The sequence below is a fragment of the Schistocerca nitens genome, chromosome 1 (genome assembly GCF_023898315.1).
Source record: "Schistocerca nitens isolate TAMUIC-IGC-003100 chromosome 1, iqSchNite1.1, whole genome shotgun sequence".
In the NCBI taxonomy this organism is placed as follows: Eukaryota; Metazoa; Arthropoda; class Insecta; order Orthoptera; family Acrididae; genus Schistocerca; species Schistocerca nitens.
In genome coordinates, this window is record NC_064614.1 from 17,297,045 (window position 1) to 17,316,339 (window position 19,295).

The 19,295-nt window shown below is 43.8% G+C and overlaps 1 pseudogene; it reads right to left on the reverse strand.

The window, feature by feature from the left end:
* Positions 1-16,120: 16,120 nt before the first annotated feature.
* On the reverse strand, positions 16,121-16,238 carry LOC126209910 (5S ribosomal RNA; annotated as a pseudogene).
* Positions 16,239-19,295: the final 3,057 nt, after the last annotated feature.

Genomic DNA, 19,295 nt, shown 5'->3' on the forward strand with positions numbered 1-19,295 from the left:
AGGAATCTAGGCTGGGAGGGATTGAACCGGTTTGCCTAACCCCACACAACTGTTTAAATAATGCATTATTATCATTTTTAAGCTGTGCTATTTGATTAACTAAGCTCTGAATAGCTTCCTCAGTAGAAACCGCTTGTGGTGCTGACTCTGACTTTGTACGATTTCGTGTCATCATTTTACAAACTATTACTTACACAATATCACTACACTGAATTAAAAAGGTGTTTAAATATTTTCGACAAACTCTTTAAAATTATGAGAGAAATTATACTTCTAAACAAAGAAAATATTACGACTTCTACGCAAACCTCTATCCTTTCACACATTAAACAATACTAACTGTGGACCTTGGTGACTGTCATTCACACCTCATATTGAGCCAATGGTTTTTTCTCTGATACCAAATGTAACTGGGTTTTCTCTTCTCTATACGGCCGCGTGTGTTGTGCGTCGGCCAGCGGAGCGGCGCGGCGGAGGAAGAGCAGTGCCCAGACTCGAACAACGGACTCCAGCTTGCCAGTCTTCGGCTGTCAGATCTTCATCACCAGCTCACAGGTGACTGCTGATGTGAGGCCGTCTCCTTCCCATCCTCACGAGTCACCTGGGTATGTAAAAATAATCAGTCTTCAAATACTTTCTAACTTCTGTCTTCTGGCGGCGAGGCTGCTGCTTGCTATTCCATTACAGCGGCGGACTTCGTGCTTCTGTGTACGATGTAGTCTCTTCCTGCATGACGGTCTTCAGCACCGAAAGTGAACTGAAAACTACTGTCAGGCCCACTGCGTCTCGCGTATTTATTTACTTCAGTTCACTGGAGGTGAATGACTTCACGGTCATTGCCTCTTCTGTCACGCTGAAAAGCTTCTAGAAGAATCTTCTTAACGTCGGTCATTGGCTCTTGGAATGTAGGTGAGGGCCTTTGATCACATGTGACAATTGAGAAACACGTAAGCCTGTCATTGCCTCTTCTGTCACGTTGAAAAGCTTCTCGAAGTATCTTCTTAACGTCGGTCATTGGCTCTTGGAATGTAGGTGAGGGCCTTTCATCACATGTGACAACTGAGAAACACGTGAGCCGGTCGGGCGATGCCCTGATGGCTGAATCGACAGCTTCCGCTTATGTGGGGAGGGCGATGGCTTCTCCTGAACGTGCCGACTTGCAAGCGCCGGCCGTTGCCACTGTTGCTCTGCCCGCTGTTTGCCAGTGTGTAATTCTTCTAAACTAAACTAAACTAAGTTTTTCATTTATTTTCTAATTTCTACTTCACTTCACATTGATTTCACTAATTGGTTGGTTCAAATGGCTCTGAGCACTATGGAACTCAACTTCTGAGGTCATTAGTCCCCTAGAACTTAGAACTAGTTAAACCTAACTAACCTACGGACATCACAAACATCCATGCCCGAGGCAGGATTCGAACCCGCGACCGTAGCGGTCTTGCGGTTCCAGACTGCAGCGCCTTTAACCGCACTTTCACTAATTTATTTACCTATCTTAAGTACCACTCAACAATAATAATAAAGAGTAATACGCTGTAAAAAATGTTCAAATGTGTGTGAAATCTTATGGGACTTAACTGCTAAGGTCTCTAACATTCTGTGTGATGTCTGTTGTTCTAAGTCGTGTCTCCCTAACACTTTCGCGCAACGACGCTCTGAGCATGTTTTTTAGGGAATTGACTAGTTTGAACCTGGGACCTGTTGCCGGTAAGGAGACGTCAGACCACACATGACATGTAGAGTTCAGAAGAGTTCAGTGAGACCAGCGATGAGATAACCAAATACTTAATGGTTTCAGCGTCAGCTCCACTGCACTCCCTGTAAAAGAATCTTAATACTAACTAAATTTAGTGGAAGGCGTTCAAGGCTTTCCTATTTTTAGTTAGCTGGTAAAATAACGTCGAAAAAGCTGTTAAGTTTACCATTGTAAATTTTATTCTACTCACAAAACATTGTTTATAAATTGCACTATTGATAGAAGGAAATGTTTTAATACAGGATGATAAAAACAAACTGCGTTCAACAAAAATGTGAACGAATATTCCCGGAGTGGGTTTCCAAGTCCTACAATGGATCGAAGGATGACCTATCCATTTCACATCTATAATGTAGGTTTAAATTAAGTTTCACAAAAGAGAAAACTATCAAAATGGTCTACAGTGACCCTCAATTATCTTCAATTACTTATCTAACTTGTCGTAAATTACAGTGGCTGATGTGGCTTCTCAATAATTATATAACAGAAAAATCATCGCGTTTCAGATTTTAACTTACGTAGCAAATGTGAATACCATGAGCTTTAATTGACGATCGACACTAGTATTACACAAAACGGGGGTGTAACAGATGAGACTTCTGCAGTTCTGAGTGAAGCTTTATGCGCTGTTATGCGGCATCGCGTGCGTTCATTACCTTGTCGTTGATTGGGCAGCTTCAGGGGGGCAGCGGAAGGCGCAGCTCCACCTTCGCCGTCTCGGAAGCAACTCTCTCCTAACTTCTCCTTACTGCAATTTTCCGAAGTTGGTTTAAAAAAAACTATCTGGCTGTGTTTTCATCTGACCAATCAGGGTCTCAATGTTAACCTTAAGCTCCGCCTACAAAAATTCTGTCTATCCAATGAGAAACGTTATACTTTTCGTGGTGGGGCAATGTTTTTAACGTTTGCAACGCAACAGATACGCGAAAAAGTCTCACGCTAAAACTTGCGGCTGGAGTGGCCCTTCTTGTGTTATCGTAAGATCTATACTGTTCTTCTGGAGGGCTCTAGCTTTTAACATGGGCCCCCAGGTGGTCCTAGCGGTTAGCTGGCGACGTGGGTGTCCGTCCCTTATCGTAGGGCCTTCTAGCTTAACACGGTTCTGCTCTCGGCTTCTGTTCTCGTTTCTCCCCTCGGAACTGCGTCTGTCTCACGGTGGGAAGGTATGACATGCATTTAGGCATTCTTGTGTTAGTCTGTGGTATTCCATTTGCTCACTCGTTACTCGTATTACTTTGGTTAATTTAATGTCACGATTTATTCGGGGCTATGTGATATACTGCCGGATTTGCTTATCATGTCAGGGTTTTCATGGAAGGTGTTGGATTTGCCTGACACCTTACAGATCATCAGTCCCTAAGCTTACACACTACTTAACCTAAATTATCCTAAGGACAAACACACACACCCATGCCCGATGGAGGACTCGAACCTCCGCCGGGACCAGCAGCAGAGTCCACGACTGCAGCGCCTTAGACCGCTCGACTAATCCTGCGCAGCTACGCTGTAAAAGAAAGTAAAATTATTTACTTTAGAAGAAGATAGCTTGGTCCATATATTGTGTTACAGATGGGTCATATAATGTAATATTAACGTAAAAAAAAACTTGCTCAATATTGGGTGCCACAGGCGTTCTGTACACGGGCTCTTGTACAGGTGCGCCACACTTACTGAAAACGGCCACAGTAAACAGTACTCCCCCAACTTGCCTTCCCAACTGACCTTACGCTCTCATTCCATTTCGTGTTGTTTTGCAGCTCTACGCCTGGGCAGAAGGAATGTTAGAGTCGAACAACCCGTCAAGGACGTTGTCTGGAGAGACGGCGAGCCAGGTTTTAGAAGGACAGGGATGGAAATCGACTGCGCCCACTCCATCCTGGCAGTCACCTTAAGGAACTTAGGTAAGCCCCGAAAAATCTGGTGTAAGTGAGTTGCCTTTACTTGTCTTTGCGTGTTATCGTAAATACAAACCTGGGAATGTGAACTAACAATCTAAATGTGCTACTGACCTCAAAGCCACATCACTTCCATAAAACTGAAAAGAATCCTGCGTGTGGAAACCGATCTCATTCATGAGCAATTAAATAAACAAATCAATAATTTCACACTCTGTAGACTTGATAGTATGAAGCGTAAAAAACAAAAAAAAATTAACTGTGTAAAAAAACTGTAATGTCGACCTGTATGAGAATGTAACCTGAAACACACGAAAACGGCAAAATGAAGTACTGGCAGAAACAGTAACACAGCAAGAGACTGCAACAGTTAAAAAAATACTGCTAAAAACTAACTACAGTTGGTTCAGGGAAATTGGTTCATAATTTTGACACGGAATGCCAATGAAACACATGGCTCAACCTTAAAGTTCTGAAATTTCAGTTAGGAAGAACTTCTTAAAAACAATTATTGACTCTGACACGAAAATTAATTTAATCTAATAACTTCCACTGTACAGTAAATCAACTCAGAAGATTAATCAATAGAATAATTATCGAAAACTGGACTGTGAAGAGGGTGAAGTGGACCAACAATAAAAGTCCACAAAAACAAACGTTTTACCTCATCAAGTAATGTCTTGTTCTTCATTGCAGAACCATTTTTTACGTCCGTATGCTATTCAACCACTGCTCTGAGTCATCATTCCTCCTAGTAATAAATCTGCAACTCACGTAGTTCCAAAAGTGCGTCGAATCAACAGAATAATTATCGAAAACTCGACTGTGAAAAGGGTGAAGCGGACCAACAATACAAGTCTACAAAAATAAACTTTTTACCACATCAAATAACGTCTTGTTCTTCATTTCAGAACCTTTTTTTACGTCCGTATGCTACCCAGCCATTGTTCTTAGTCATCATTCCTCCTCGTAATAAATCTGCAACTCACATAGTTCCAAAAGTGCGTCGATGCATTACATTGTACACTCAACGAACCACGCCTGCTGCACACCGCAGCTATCCACTACTGACAGTCAAAGATTCTACGACAGCACAGTACTACCATCGCAGACACAGATACTGTTGCCTAACAACTGTTTCTCTGACCACAGTTCTTCAAATATATCGTTTTCCTTTAGAAATATTAACACATCCAATAACATAATCAAAAAAAGCCAATTACACTGGGTATTACACTACTGGCCATTAAAATTGCTACACCAAGAAGGAACGCAGATGATAAACGGGTATTCATTGTACAAATATATTATACTAGAACTGACATGTGATTACATTTTCACGCAATTTGGGTGCATAGATCCTGAGAAACCAGTACCCAGAACAACCACCTCTGGCCGTAATAACGGCCTTGATACGCCTGGACATTGAGTCAAACAGAACTTGGATGGCGTGTACAGGTACAGCTGCCCATGCAGCTACAACACGATACCACAGTTCAAGAGTAGCCACTGACGTAATGTGACGAGCCAGTTGCTCGGCCACCATTGACCGGACGTTTTCAGTTGGTGAGAGATCTGGAGAATGTGCTGGCCAGGGCAGCAGCCGAACATTTTCTGTATCCAGAAATACCCGTACAGGACCTGCAACATGCGGTCGTGCATTATCCTGCTGAAATGTAGGGTTTCGCAGGGATCGAATGAAGGGTAGAGCCACGGGTCCTAACACATCTGAAATGTAGCGTCCACGGTTCAAAGCGCCGTCAATGCGAACAAGAGGTGACCGAGTCGTGTAACCAATGGCACCCCATACCATCACGCTGGGTGATATGCCAGTATGGCGATGACGAATACACGCTTCCAATGTGCGTTCACCGCGATGTCGCCAAAAACGGGTGCTATCATCATGATGCTGTAAACAGAACCTGGATTCATCCGAAAAAATGACGTTTTGCCATTCGTGGCCCCAGGTTCGTCGTTGAGTACATCATCGCAGGCGGTCCTGTCTGTGATGCAGCGTCAAGGGTAACCGCAGCCACGGTCTCCGAACTGATAGTCCATGCTGCTGCAAACGTCGTCGAACTGTTCGTGCAGATGGTTGTTGTCTTGCAAACGTCCCCATCTGTTGACTCAGGGATCGAGACGTGGCTGCACTATCCGTTACAGCCATGCGGATAAGATGCCTGTCATCTCGACTGCTAGTGATACGAGGCCGTTGGGATCCAGCACGGCGTTCCGTTTTACCCTCCTGAACCCACCGATTCCATATTCTGCTAACAGTCATTGGATCTCGACCAACGCGAGAGCGATAGGTTACAATCCGACCTTTATCAAAGTCGGAAACGTGATGGTACGCATTTCTCCTCGTTACACGAGGCATCACAACAAAGTTTCACCAGGCAACGCCGGTCAACTGCTGTTTGTGTATTTGAAATCGGTTGGAAACTTGTCATGTCAGCACGTTGTAGACATCGCCACCAGAGCCAACCTTATGTGAATGCTCTGAAAAGCTAAGCATTTGCATATCACAGCATCTTCTTCCTGTCGCTTAAATTTCGCGTCTGCAGCACGTCATCTTCGTGGGGTAGTAATTTTAATGACCAGTAGTGTAGTTGGCGTGGTAGAGTTTATTAACAATACTGAATTCGACATTAGAGGAAGTTTCACCTACAAATTCACATTAAATTACATTTATCTACACTTCCAGTAGGCCGCGAGTCATCATAGAAAATAAAAATTCTCTCCAAGTCATCCAGAGTCGACCCAGTCGCTCAGCAGCTCCACCTCACTGTACACAACAACGTCGCCAGTGAGGAGTCTGATTGCTGCCCACCCTACCTGACTGACCGTTTATTTTCACATATCTCTTTGTCGGACATCGTATTGTTCGGATATGACGCCACAGTACCGTGATGGACAAGTAGAACTTCGGTTACTGTATCTTCCGCAAGGGTTCTGTTATAGTTCGGTAGCTTTGGTTTTTACTAAGTTATACGGGCGATTGGGAACAGCGGGAACTACCGCCATGGCAAGTTGGCTGGTCTTGAGCAGAAACACACAGCTGACGATGCGTTTCTCTCCTCAGTGTTGGTAGCGCGCTCCGCCCAGCCCCCTGCGTGTGGAGCAGCGCCGCAGGAATGCAGCCACGGCCACAGACACGGTAGGCTGGTTGCCGGCCTCACAGGGGCCACACGCTCTGAGAGTCGTACCGTTTGTAGTACTCTGCCACCTGCGGTATTAATTTCAGTAACAAGATTTTCTGTCAACCGAAACACTAGTGTTGCACTGTCACTGTCCAGTGCCTGGTTTCTATACTGTTCTGATCGGTGTTCTCTGGCTTTAAACCTTCCGAAGGCACAACCATCGCTGTTAACTGCGTGGTTTTATTTTCGTGATGTAATGCAGATGGTGGCGATGCTACGGTACACATCCAAACATGTATTTATTAGTGGTAATAGATTTCATCAGCATGAACACTAGTCCAGTTCCTGCTGACAACCTTTCAGTTGTTCTCGAGGTTTGTAAACTTACAGGGGTAAGGCCTCAGACACGGACAATAGACTGTGCACATATTAGGAACGTCGCTTGTGTACAACCTAAAATTAAAGACCTTACGATATTTTGGATCAACAGACCCCCGCCCTCCCGTTTTTAGAATATCCCCTAAAGTTCATAAAGCTTAATAGTATATGTGCTTATCGCTGTCGCATGACCTCAGTGTATTATTCCTTCCTGACTGTTTCAATAACCCTTCAATTCCTACCAGTTTCGATTCGGAAAAAAATACAAATAAAAAACCTAAAGAATCGAACGCAGGTTCTCTGTTTCCCACCCAGATTCCTTGTTCGGATTTTATGGGTAAACAAACGGCAGCCGTAACACTTTCTTTCCAAGATTTCTATGAAAATACGCGTTTGCGGACCAGATATATAATGATAAAAATGCTCGATTTTAATTATCCATAGATCCTGTTACGTCTGCCCCCTATCAGCGTTGTGTTCGCCGTCACGGGCCTCGTGCTGCTCACAAGTTTTATGATTGCAATTTTTTTTCTCTGCTCCCATAATTACACTATCGCTGAACACCTTCTAAGCAGAAACGTGACTTTCTAGAGGCCGCGTGGAGAACTAAAAGAAAATTTCAGGATTTTAAGCGTATGAATGTAGTAAAGACAATTTTTATTTGGTCTCATCCGTGATTCTCTTGTCAGCAACGCACATCACCAATGAAACACATCGAGAGACAGAGAGACCTGATGTGTAGACAGAAGTGCCGACACAGTGTGATTTTAGGGGACCGCTATGCACGCTATAAACACACGAAGGATGGCGTGAGGTCTGAAACAGGATACGTAATGAATGGTATAAAGAAAAGTACGTAGCTTCTGGAATACTTAACTTTAATCCATCCTTGTTGTATACATCGTTCTTGATGAGACATGCTTTATATGATAAGTATCAATTGCTATGTAAGGCTAATGGCGCCTTGCTAGGTCGTAGCCATGGACTTAGCTGAAGGCTATTCTAACTATCTGCTCGGCAAAGGAGCGCGGCTTAGTCAGTGTAGTCGCTAGCAAAGTCGTCCGTACAACTGGGTCGAGTGCTAGTAAGTCTCTCGAGACCTGCCGTGCGGTGGCGCTCGGTCTGCGATCACTGACAGTGGCGACACGCGGGTCCGACATGTACTAATGGACCGCGGCCGATTTAAAGCTACCACCTAGCAAGTGTGGTGTCTGGCGGTGACACCACAAGACCTATGGCAATTCTGGGCTACAGCACTACTAATGGAGGAGCAGACACAGCTGTAAACCACTTCCAGAATCATGCGATTGTGGTCGTCTACAGTTTTCCACAGATATCTCAATACTGCTGAGATAAATTCAAATATAGATTGCAGACAGAGCCCCACTACTAATGAGAACAGAAGAAGACTTTTCTTTTATTTAGACCTTGTATTTGAAACAACGAGAGTTGCTTCACATACTTTCCAAAGATATTCACGCCTACTTGACAACGAGCGCATGCGCTAGATTCAGAGAAACAGATGTGGGAAATATAAGAACAACGGAGCGAAAACACTGCGTATGTACCGCAGTGAAATCTTCCACAAGGAATACAGTGTCATGGACACAAAACGTAGAAGTGAGTAGCACATGGAATCTCACTAGTTAATCAATTATTTGTTATTCGTTGTACACGACTGATACACAGTATACTTTCTTCATTAAAATACACTTGAACAACTGTGCAATTTTTATTTTATTCTAAGAAAGAGATTCTCAATATAAATAACAAAATATTTGGATAGTAATTCCGTGCAAAAGCAGTGAGTAGTCTCATGGAAACTCAAAAACGCACACATCACAGTGTTAAATCTTTGATGAAAAATGTTGAATTGTTTTTAACACAGCCATAAGATCGCGACAATTAACGTAGAGAGGAATGTACATGTGATTTTCGACATCAGAATACAACGCACACATCGTATTTCTTACAGATTCTACATCTAATCGTATGTCTGCATCTACACTCCGCAAGTCAACTTGTGGTGTGAGGCGTAGCGTATTTTGTGTTACAGTGTCACTACCCCCTTCGCATTATCCAGTCGCGCCTGAGTCGGGGGAAGAACGATTGCTGGTAAGCCTATGTAAGAGGTCCAATCTCTGTGATTGTACCTCCATTGTCTCTTCGTGAGATGTACGTAGGAGTGAGCGATACACTGGTTGACTCTTCTAGCAGCGCACGCTCTTGGAGTTTTTGCCGCAAATCTCACGGTGATGCGTACAGTTTGCAACAGGAATTGTATGAGCATCTCCGATACGTTTCCGCGCTTATCATATTAACCTGCGGTAAACGCACTGCTGTTATTTGCATCTTCTCTATTTCCTCTAGCAATCCTATCTGGAGAAAAATCCAGTACTGAGGATCAATACTCAACTCTCAGTCCAACAAAAGTTTTGTAAGCTATGTAGGGAGTTCGCAATGTAAGGTTACACCAGTTGTCCACCGCTGAGATCCTTGAAGAAGAACGGTGGCCCATTGTCAGGAGAAACTGCATGTTCCGGGTTTGCTGCAGACGCGGTTCTGCTGCTATACGGATAACAGGTGCTGCAATTGTTGGAGCGAAATGCTGCGGCAACTGGAAACGTAACCCAAGGTTGAAGTACGCAAAACAGTACGATTCTTACGGACAAAACATCTAAACTGCACACAAATTCAGCGTGAACTGCTAGTGGTGTGCGGACCGGGTGGAATGTCATTTCCAGCCGTAGTGAAATAGTGCCAAAAATTTGATCAAGGCTGCGCAGACGTGCGTCATTGTGATCGGGAAGAAACGCCATCCGTATCGACCAGAGACGATAACGTGCAGGCAATCCTATCGACGACAACCTGGAAGAATGTCTGAGTCGTGTGTGTGTGTGGGAGGGGGGGGGGAGATTTTTCGAACAGCGGTTCTCACAGCAGTTGACGAATAGCTCTGTAACTGAGGAGCTATTTTCCACCATCAAGCAATTGATAGAACTTTTCGCTTCCATAGAGTTGGCGACTATGTTGGAAAATAGTGTCACGTACCTAACTTTGATGTGTAGTGTAGCACACAATAAGAGCTACCTGGCCTGCCATAAGAATGTCTAACTAACTTTTCAAGATCGCTTCGTAGCCCCTTTGTTGGCAGCTATGCTTGCTAAATGTTCTTCCAATGGATTTCAGTTTCACTCTACCCTTCCTGCGATTGTGTAGCCGTTCGACTTTCCAACGTTCCGCACTCGTTCTGCCAGACATATCATGAATATGACTGCTCCAGTGTTTTTTCTATTTTCTGTGAATGAACAGTAATCGGAATTCCCGCCAATTTTTGCACAATACGTTACATTTGCTTCCGTTGAGGCTCAACTGTCAGTCGCTGCGCCAAGCGATGACCCTCTGCAGGTCATTCTACATTCCACCACAATTTTCTGGCATTGCGACTTCTCTGTACATCAGAGCATCTTCAGCTAAAGTCCTCATGGATCTTATGACGTTATCTGTCAGGTCATGTCTATTATTGTTATTATTATTATTAGATGTGTTTGGACACTATCGGGCCAGGTTAAGCTATAAAGTTTCAGTCTTCGACGTTTCCAAGCATCTCTCGCGTTTTTGCGTAGTCTTTTTCTTTCTTCAGTCCACTTTGTCCCTGGTCTGATGGTCACTCATTCTTCGGCAGTACGCCTCGTTTTCTAATTATTTGGCCGGCCGAAGTGGCCGTGCGGTTAAAGGCGCTGCAGTCTGGAACCGCAAGACCGCTACGGTCGCAGGTTCGAATCCTGCCTCGGGCATGGATGTTTGTGATGTCCTTAGGTTAGTTAGGTTTAACTAGTTCTAAGTTCTAGGGGACTAATGACCTCAGCAGTTGAGTCCCATGGTGCTCAGAGCCATTTTCTAATTATTTATCTGTTTGAGTTTCCGTTGAAAGCGTCTGATGGACTTTTCTAAATCCTTCTTACCCTGCTATGATTTTGACTTGTTCTATGTACTATAGAGGCGAGGGCTGACTTCTGCTGTGGGTTGCAGTGGTGTAGCACGGACTGAGCTGATACCTGTTGGACGCCCCGAAGGGGCCAGAGAAACATCATTAACGAAGTAAATATTTATTTCTCACAGACACACAGTTGTCTCGATCCTCAGGCTGCCTCCAGAAGCGGAGCGGGAGTGATGTGTTCCACGCCAGCAACGCTGCGCCAGTAGTGCGGTGGCGTGCATTTTCGGCCTGCGGTGGCGGCGGAGACACCGGCGACAGCTGCCGGTGACGTCACGGGACCAGCGGACACGCTTTGCGGGCTGCGTCCGACGCTCTGACCACGGCTGCTAGCCGCTCCGGAAAGTTGGTGGGCAAGATACACCTAACTGAGGCGGGCGTCGGCAGCTGCACCCCGCGCCACGATGGTGGGTGATGGTCTGTTCCCTGGACCCACTGGTTATGCCGCCAGAAGGCCCGCTGGACGCTGGCGCCCACAGCTCCGCATCAGTTTTGAGTCGGGTGGCGCCTCTGCAGTTCGCTGCAGCTTTGGCTAAACGAGAGGGGATAGACCTTATGCCAGTACACCCACCGTTGTCGCAACTCCACTGATATTGCTTCTACGTCCCCCGCCCCCCGGCAGCGGAGATGATCTCAAAAGTTTGTGTATATATTGTCCACGCTAGTTAAGAACCATTCCCTGCCGTGGGTCGGGCATAAAACATCTCTGAATCACGCTGTGAATCTAGTTGTGTGAACTAACAGTTGAAAATTGTTCTCGTTTTGTGTTTCCAGAGGTATTTCATACACTTTCAACCACGACGGATCCAAAGACAGTGATTTTATTTATTACTCGGTAATATCATAGCAATCGGGTTCCAGCCTATTTTTTCTAATTTTTGTTTCCCAGACAATTTGATTTAGTTACCTTCGTAGTCAATATGCCTTCGTTACATCCTATTACCTGTTTGTAACAGGTTGATCAGCTTTTCTGAATAACCCTTGAATATTCACAGATATGATTGTCTATGTACAGCTGATTTTTTGGGATTTAGAAAACACGGAGAAAGTCTCTTATATATTCTGTTTTGTTGACACAATTCATTTCTTACATTAATGAGAGATGGCACTGGGGAATCAATGAAGTACGAGTTGATCCCAGTGTGTATCCTTCCGGTATAATAACAGTCAGTCCGTAACACATTCCTTCGCGTTCATATAACCAAAGATATGATTTCCCATGAAACTTTCCTTTACCATTAAATGTCTCTGGCTTTACAATGTCTAAGCTTCTTAACTCTCACGACAGGATATTAATTGTAAGTTCGAGTTCTTTCAATGTATGTTCAGCACAAATTTAGTCTTTTTACGGGCACTAAATCTCACGTCTCGTTTATTAGCAGAATCGCCTTGACAACGATCGGCAAAGATATTACTATGATAAGGTCCAACTATTTTCTGTCCCAATATCTCAAAATAATGTATTATCCACAACTCCAATGTCTAATCCAGTTATCAGAATGATATTTAATTTGGCTTATAATCCCTAACTTCTGACTACCACGGAAGACTGCGAACATGCACCATTGAAAACAAAGACTCAAGAGAGCTAACTATGCTGCACATTGGTTTATATATTATATTCAAAACGAAATGCAGCTCTGTTATGTATTCCATGGATTCCCTTTGTACTACTTTGCGTTATTCTTCTTCAAATATCTACTGTCTGTAAAGTTTTAACTAACTATTACTTCGAAATACAACTACCGTTTTTTTGTCTCTGGGTCATTTCGTATTACAGAATTTAATATTCGTTTCTGAATACCCACTCTCTAAAGAGCAGTTACAACCGCCTTAGGTCCAACATCCAGACTGTACGACTGCAGACCGAGTATATCCACTATTGAAACAGGAGTCATATTTGTACAGGATAGGCCCATGAGCTTTGCCATTGTGAGGTGCCAATGACGTCACTTGGCCTGCTTTTCTTGTACAATCAGCTCCTCTGACCGCCTTGGATGCCGCTGAAAGGTGTCTCAACTCCGCCTTTCAGAGGCGAAAGCGAACTTATTTTGCGGAGTAAACATACAGGAAAACTATTCTTCCAGCCAACTCAGCCTTCTTACTCCACTCGTGGTCATGACAAAGACGGCTCCCTATCCCCTGTAATATCATCCACTTGCTTTAGCGCCTTGGGCACCCAGCCCTTACGGTGTGTAGCAATTAACTCTGTGTTGCTGCTGTATCACATCGTACATCAGTGGTCATTCCTGGTTGGCATACCGTCTGTCTATTGCGTACTGATCTGCTTTGTTCGCCTCTTGCCGTACCGGGAAAGGCTTCAAAATTTTTCTCAACTACGTGAAGTCTATTTTTACGCGGCGCTTCAGTATGTCGCAGTTTTGGGAATGAGTCTTGTTGCTGTGAGTCCGTGGATAAGCCCATAACATTTCAATCTTCTTTTTTATACTCTGCAGCGAGATTCTATTGTGTCGGTTGGTTTTCGAGATTGTAGCCAGTATCGAACTTCTGTTCTTTTGAGGCCGAGTATCTTACATTTTTGCGTTCGTCTTTTAAGATACCATCCAGTATACCTTTTCTGAGAAGCGTCAGCATTTTTCTAGCATATAATATTTCAGGCTTGATAACTGTTATAGTGCCTGATTTTTGTGTGTAAGTATAATATTTTTTTTAGACGTTGTAGATTGCACCATTCGCCCCCCTGAGTTTACACATCCGAATTTTCTGTGGCTTTTTCTCTTTCCCTGTAGCTTCAAGGATTTCGCCTAAGTGCTGGAAATAAAAACTCTCTCGATATATCCATATTTTTCGATCAGTTTTTGAATGGGATGTTATGAGCAAGCGTACTGCACTTGGTTTTTTGGATGAATTTGCTACCCATCTCTTTCAGCTCACCCCTGCTGGCGGCTCGTCGTCTGCTAGTATTTCAAAATCATCTGCTATAGCTTTGGAGGAGGCATCTTACATAATTTTATACGTACACTACTGGCCATTAAAATTGCTACACCACGAAGATGACGTGCTACAGACGCGAAATTTGACCGACAGGAAGAAGATGCTGTGATATGCAAATGATTAGCTTTTCAGAGCATTCACAAAAGGTTGGCGCCGGTGGCGACACTTACAACGTGCTGACATGAGGAAAGTTTCTAACCGATTTCTCATAGACAAACAGAAGTTGACCGCCGTTGCCTGGTGAAACGTTGTTGTGATGCCTCATGTAAGGAGGAGAAATGCGTACCATCACGTTTCCGACTTTGATAAAGGTCGGATTGTAGCCTACTGCGATTTCGGTTTATCGTATCGCGACATTGCTGCTCGCGTTGGTCGAGATCCAATGACTGTTAGCAGAATATGGAATCGGTGGGATCAGGAGGGCAATACGGAACGCCGTGCTGGATCCCAACGGCCTCGTATCACTAGCAGTCGAGATGACAGGCATCTTATCCTCATGGCTGTAACGGATCGTGCAGCCACGTCTCGATCCCTGAGTCAACATTTGGGGACGTTTGCAAGACGACAACCATCTGCACGAACAGTTCGACAACGTTTGCAGCAGCATGGACTATCAGCTCGGAGACCGTGGCTGCGGTTACCCTTGACGCTTCATCACAAACAGGAGCGCCTGCGATGGTGTACTCAACGACGAACCTGGGTGCACGAATGGCAAAACGTCATTTTTTCGGATGAATCCAGGTTCTGTTTACAGCACCATGATGGTCGCATCCGTGTTTGGCGGCATCACGGTGAACGCACATTGGAAGCGTGTATTCGTCATCGCCATACTGGCGTATCACCTGGCGTGATGATATGGGGTGCCATTGGTTACACGTCTCGGTCACCCTTTGTTCGCATTGACGGCATTTTGAACAGTGGACGTTCCATTTCGTATGTGTTACGACCCGTGGCTCTACCCTTCATTCCATCCCTGCGAAACCCTACATTTCAGCAGGATAATGCACAACCGCATGTTGCAGGTCCTGTACGGGCCTTTCTGGATACAGAAAATGTTCGACTTCTGCCCTGGCCAGCACATTCTCCAGATCTCTCACCAACTGAAAACGTCTGGTCAATGGTGGCCGAGCAACTGGCTCGTCACAATACGCCAGTCATTAGTCTTGATGAACTGTGGTATCGTGTTGAAGCTGCATCGGCAGCTGTGCCTGTACACGCCATACAAGCTCTGTTTGACTCAATGCCCAGGCGTATCAAGGCCGTTATTACGGCGAGAGGTGGTTGTTCTGGGTACTGTTTTCTCAGGATCTATGCACCCAAATTGCGTGAAAATGTAATTACATGTCAGTTCTAGTATAATATATTTGTCCAATGAATGCTCGTTTATGATCTGCATTTCTTCTTGGCGTAGCAATTTTAATGGCCAGTAGTGTAGTACGGTAACACAGTGTGAAGATGCGCCATCCCAATGGAGTGATTCAATTCCAGCAGGACCATTCACCGGCCCAGACGAGCCAAATCGCCCAGCAGTGGCTGATTCAGCGGACCGACGTCAACCTGATCGAATGACCTGCTCGAGCCTCGTACTCGAGCCCCCCTGAAAATTTGTGGGCCAAAATAAAGCGTCACAAGAACTCACACTTGCCCCAAACACACCCCAGCTGTGAGACCTACAGTTGGATATAAGGCAGAGTCTCGCGGACGACATGACCTATTTCCAGAGGTTGAGCGTCCCAACGCATCGCTGAATGAAGCAGCTAATTAATGGCAATGGCGACCAACTAAACTAAACTCCGTCCGAACAGATCGCGGAAGACCCTGACGGTACTGACCGACTCCGTGCCATCCTCAGCCTCCAGGCGTCACTGAATGCGGATGTGGAGGGGCGTGTAGCCAGCACACCGTTCTCCAGACCATTGTCAGCTTACGTGTTCAGAGCTGCTACTTCTCAGTCGAGTAGCTCCTCAGTTGGCCTCACAAGGGCTGAGTGCACCCTGCTTGCCAACAGCCCTCGGCAGACTGGATGGTCACCCATCCAAGTCCTAGCCAAGCCCGACAGCGCTTAACTTCGGTGATCTGACGGGAACCGGTGTTGCCACTGCGGCAAGGCCGTCAGCCAATGCCAGTGGAGGGCGGAGCCCGTACTAGCCTCATCCCTGATGTGAATCTTTCGTCATCTCACATTTTTATGTAACTGCATGTTAATTCGAAATCGAGGTGAAATATTGTACTTTCAATTTTTATTTATTGAATTAGTGCTTCTCTACACTTAATAAACGGAAAAATGAAAAAAAGGCACAGTCAAATCAATTTGAAACGAAATAAAAATGGAGAGGTAACACGAGACAATCAGAGAAACATTCAACATCGAGCGATATAAGAACAGGCAAGCTCTAAAATAATAATATTCACTTCCTTGCTGCCTCTGCGTCAGTTTTTGCGCCTGTTATACAAAAGACGTGCAGTCGGGGCACACAAAATGTCATTGCAGTTACCAATCTCCGGTGGCCTGAGGATACCATTCCATGTACTGTGCCCATTTCTCTACATTAGTCCCCGGAGAAAAGACCACCGCAGAATATGCGTTCGGCGTCTTCTTTTTCAGATTGCACATTGAAACATTATCCTTAAATTTGTATCAGATTCCGAATGATTGAAAGACTGTTTCCTTACGTGTGTTTTTCCCCTTCTTTGTTTTTCACTTCTGTCTCCATTGGTTCCGCTTCAGCTTTCTTCTCTTTGAATTTATTCAAACGCTCCTTGTATGGAAACGATTTTAGCTGCTTAACAGATTCAGAACGTGCTGATTTTACTAGAATTAAGTAGTTAGCAATTTTCAGGTTCCATAGATTATTTGCACAATAAAATATGACTTAGAACGAATCACAGCTTCTGAACGTCTATAAAGTTAGACTTTCTTTCTTTTTTTCCGTAACTGGTGTGTATCGATGTGGCTTGCTGATTTTTGTTGTTGGCCAGATACCATTCGACCTCGTCTCATTTATTCCGTTGTGTGTCAAATTCCTGGTGTGTTGCAAAGTAATGGTCTCTAAATATGTTTCTGTTACATGAGAAGAATGCCGCTTTCCATTGTTACTGCTCTCAAGTAGGCCGCTCCAAATACTCTCGTAATGAAAACTGAGGTTACTACTTGACCTGGATTATTTGCCCTTCGGGTTTCTGTTTCTTAGAGATAAAGCGTTTGAAACGATCCCATGAATTACGCACAAGAGGCTACATTTTATACGTGTAATGGAGTGAGAAACAGATGATGTGGCCAAGGTTTTCTCTTACGTTGTCTATCACAGAAATGTGACTTGATGCCCATTAGGTATTAGCACAACAAGATCATCACCAAATGGCTTTATAGATTTCACAAAATTGACAAACCATTTAGTCAAAATATGAGTTGAATCCGCCTACTTGGGAGGCAAGCTGAATGTCGATACCCATGGTATCGCGTGTTAAGAATAAGGCATCTTGCTCTAGAAACGTAGGCTCATAGTTACACTGCTTGGTTTGAAGGACAGTTCATTATAGCGAATGGGGGTGTACTTTGTGAAGAATATAATAATATAGGTATTGTTCCAGCAGCTGCGCAACTTCAGATATTAAAGCACTATATCCACATACACACAAAAAACTTGAAATTCAAAACTTTAAATCAAGAATTGCAGACTGCCTACTGCTCCATAATGATCTTATTGTCACTGCTTTGCATTTAAGGTGCCTGTGAAAACTGACAAGCAAGTTCTGATACGTCCCAATAGAGCTGATCACGCACTTCAGTCAGAATCTAGCTTTCAATGCTTGTCCTGTTAACTGGAAGGTCATGCAATTTCGTACCTACTTATCTCCTTCAGATCATTATACACGTCCAACCGGATGTTAAAAATTTCCTGGCAGAATTTAAACGTCTTATTGAGACCGATTCCGTTGAGTAATTGCAACTATTCTTCTCAGAATATTTGTATTTCTACTACGAGACCGAAATGTACGAGCTCTTCGTTAACATTTATTCTCTCATTCTCAATTTCATCTTAATGATTTTTTCTGCTGCATCTGATTTCCTGTTCTGTCTGCTTCTTCTGTGAATCGTTTTACGCATACAGAAGAAAATTTCTCTTCGGCATATTAATTTGGATCTTTTAAACTAAGACTGATAGTCAATTTTGGTGTTTAAGAATAATGGGGCGAAAGATTGCTATTGAGCTTGGTGCTTACAATTGAGTGCCTAATTTGAAGAAAAATATGTCATTACCTATTCCACTCGTTCCCAAGAAGTGAATAACACTGTTCTACAAAAAAAAACCTTTTTTTCTATTTCTGATAAAAAATATTGTGATCCTAGTTGTATTTTGAGTGCTGAATTGAAAACTGTTTTTGGTTTTTTTCTGTCAGGGATAGTTTATGAGTAATCGCAATTTTATTTCTCTTTTCAGTTCCTGATATAGTTCAGCAAACGTGAGGTGAAATTCGACAAACAAATGCACATCTTTATGATGTTATAAGTTCATCACATTAACGGAGGGTGGGATCTAACATATAACACAGTAACCTTTGTGTATACACATTAAAGCATTTATTTGAATGAGAAATTACAGAAAATTGACAAACAATGAGCCACTGCATTGTAATGCACATCACTTTTTTCTCTTGTATTGTGAATCTTTCTTCTCTCGAATGATATTCCAGCAATAATCTGCTAACATAGAAGGTACCCACTTCCCTTCATAGCGCCTTTCTATGGTAGAAATGTCTTTATGGAATCTTTCCCCATGTTCATCCGATACATCACTACAACTCTCTGTGAAGTAGTCCAGATGAGAGTCCATCATATGTACCTTCAAAGACATATTGCACCCAAAATCCTGATATGCTTTGATCGTATCCTTCACCATTTCTTTGTAGTTAGTAGCTCTTCTTCTTCCAAGGAAGTTTTCCGACACCATCTTGAAACAGTCCCATACGGTTTTTTCTTTATCAGTTAAACATTCTTCAAAATTTGCATCTTTCTGCAGCTCCCTGATTTGTGGGCCCACACATGCACCTTCCTTTATTTTTGCAGCTGAAAGACGGGGGAATTTGGTAGCTAGATATGCAAACCCACAGCCTGTTGGATCCATGGCCTTCACGAATTGTTTCATCAGGCCAAGTTTGATGTGAAGCGGTGG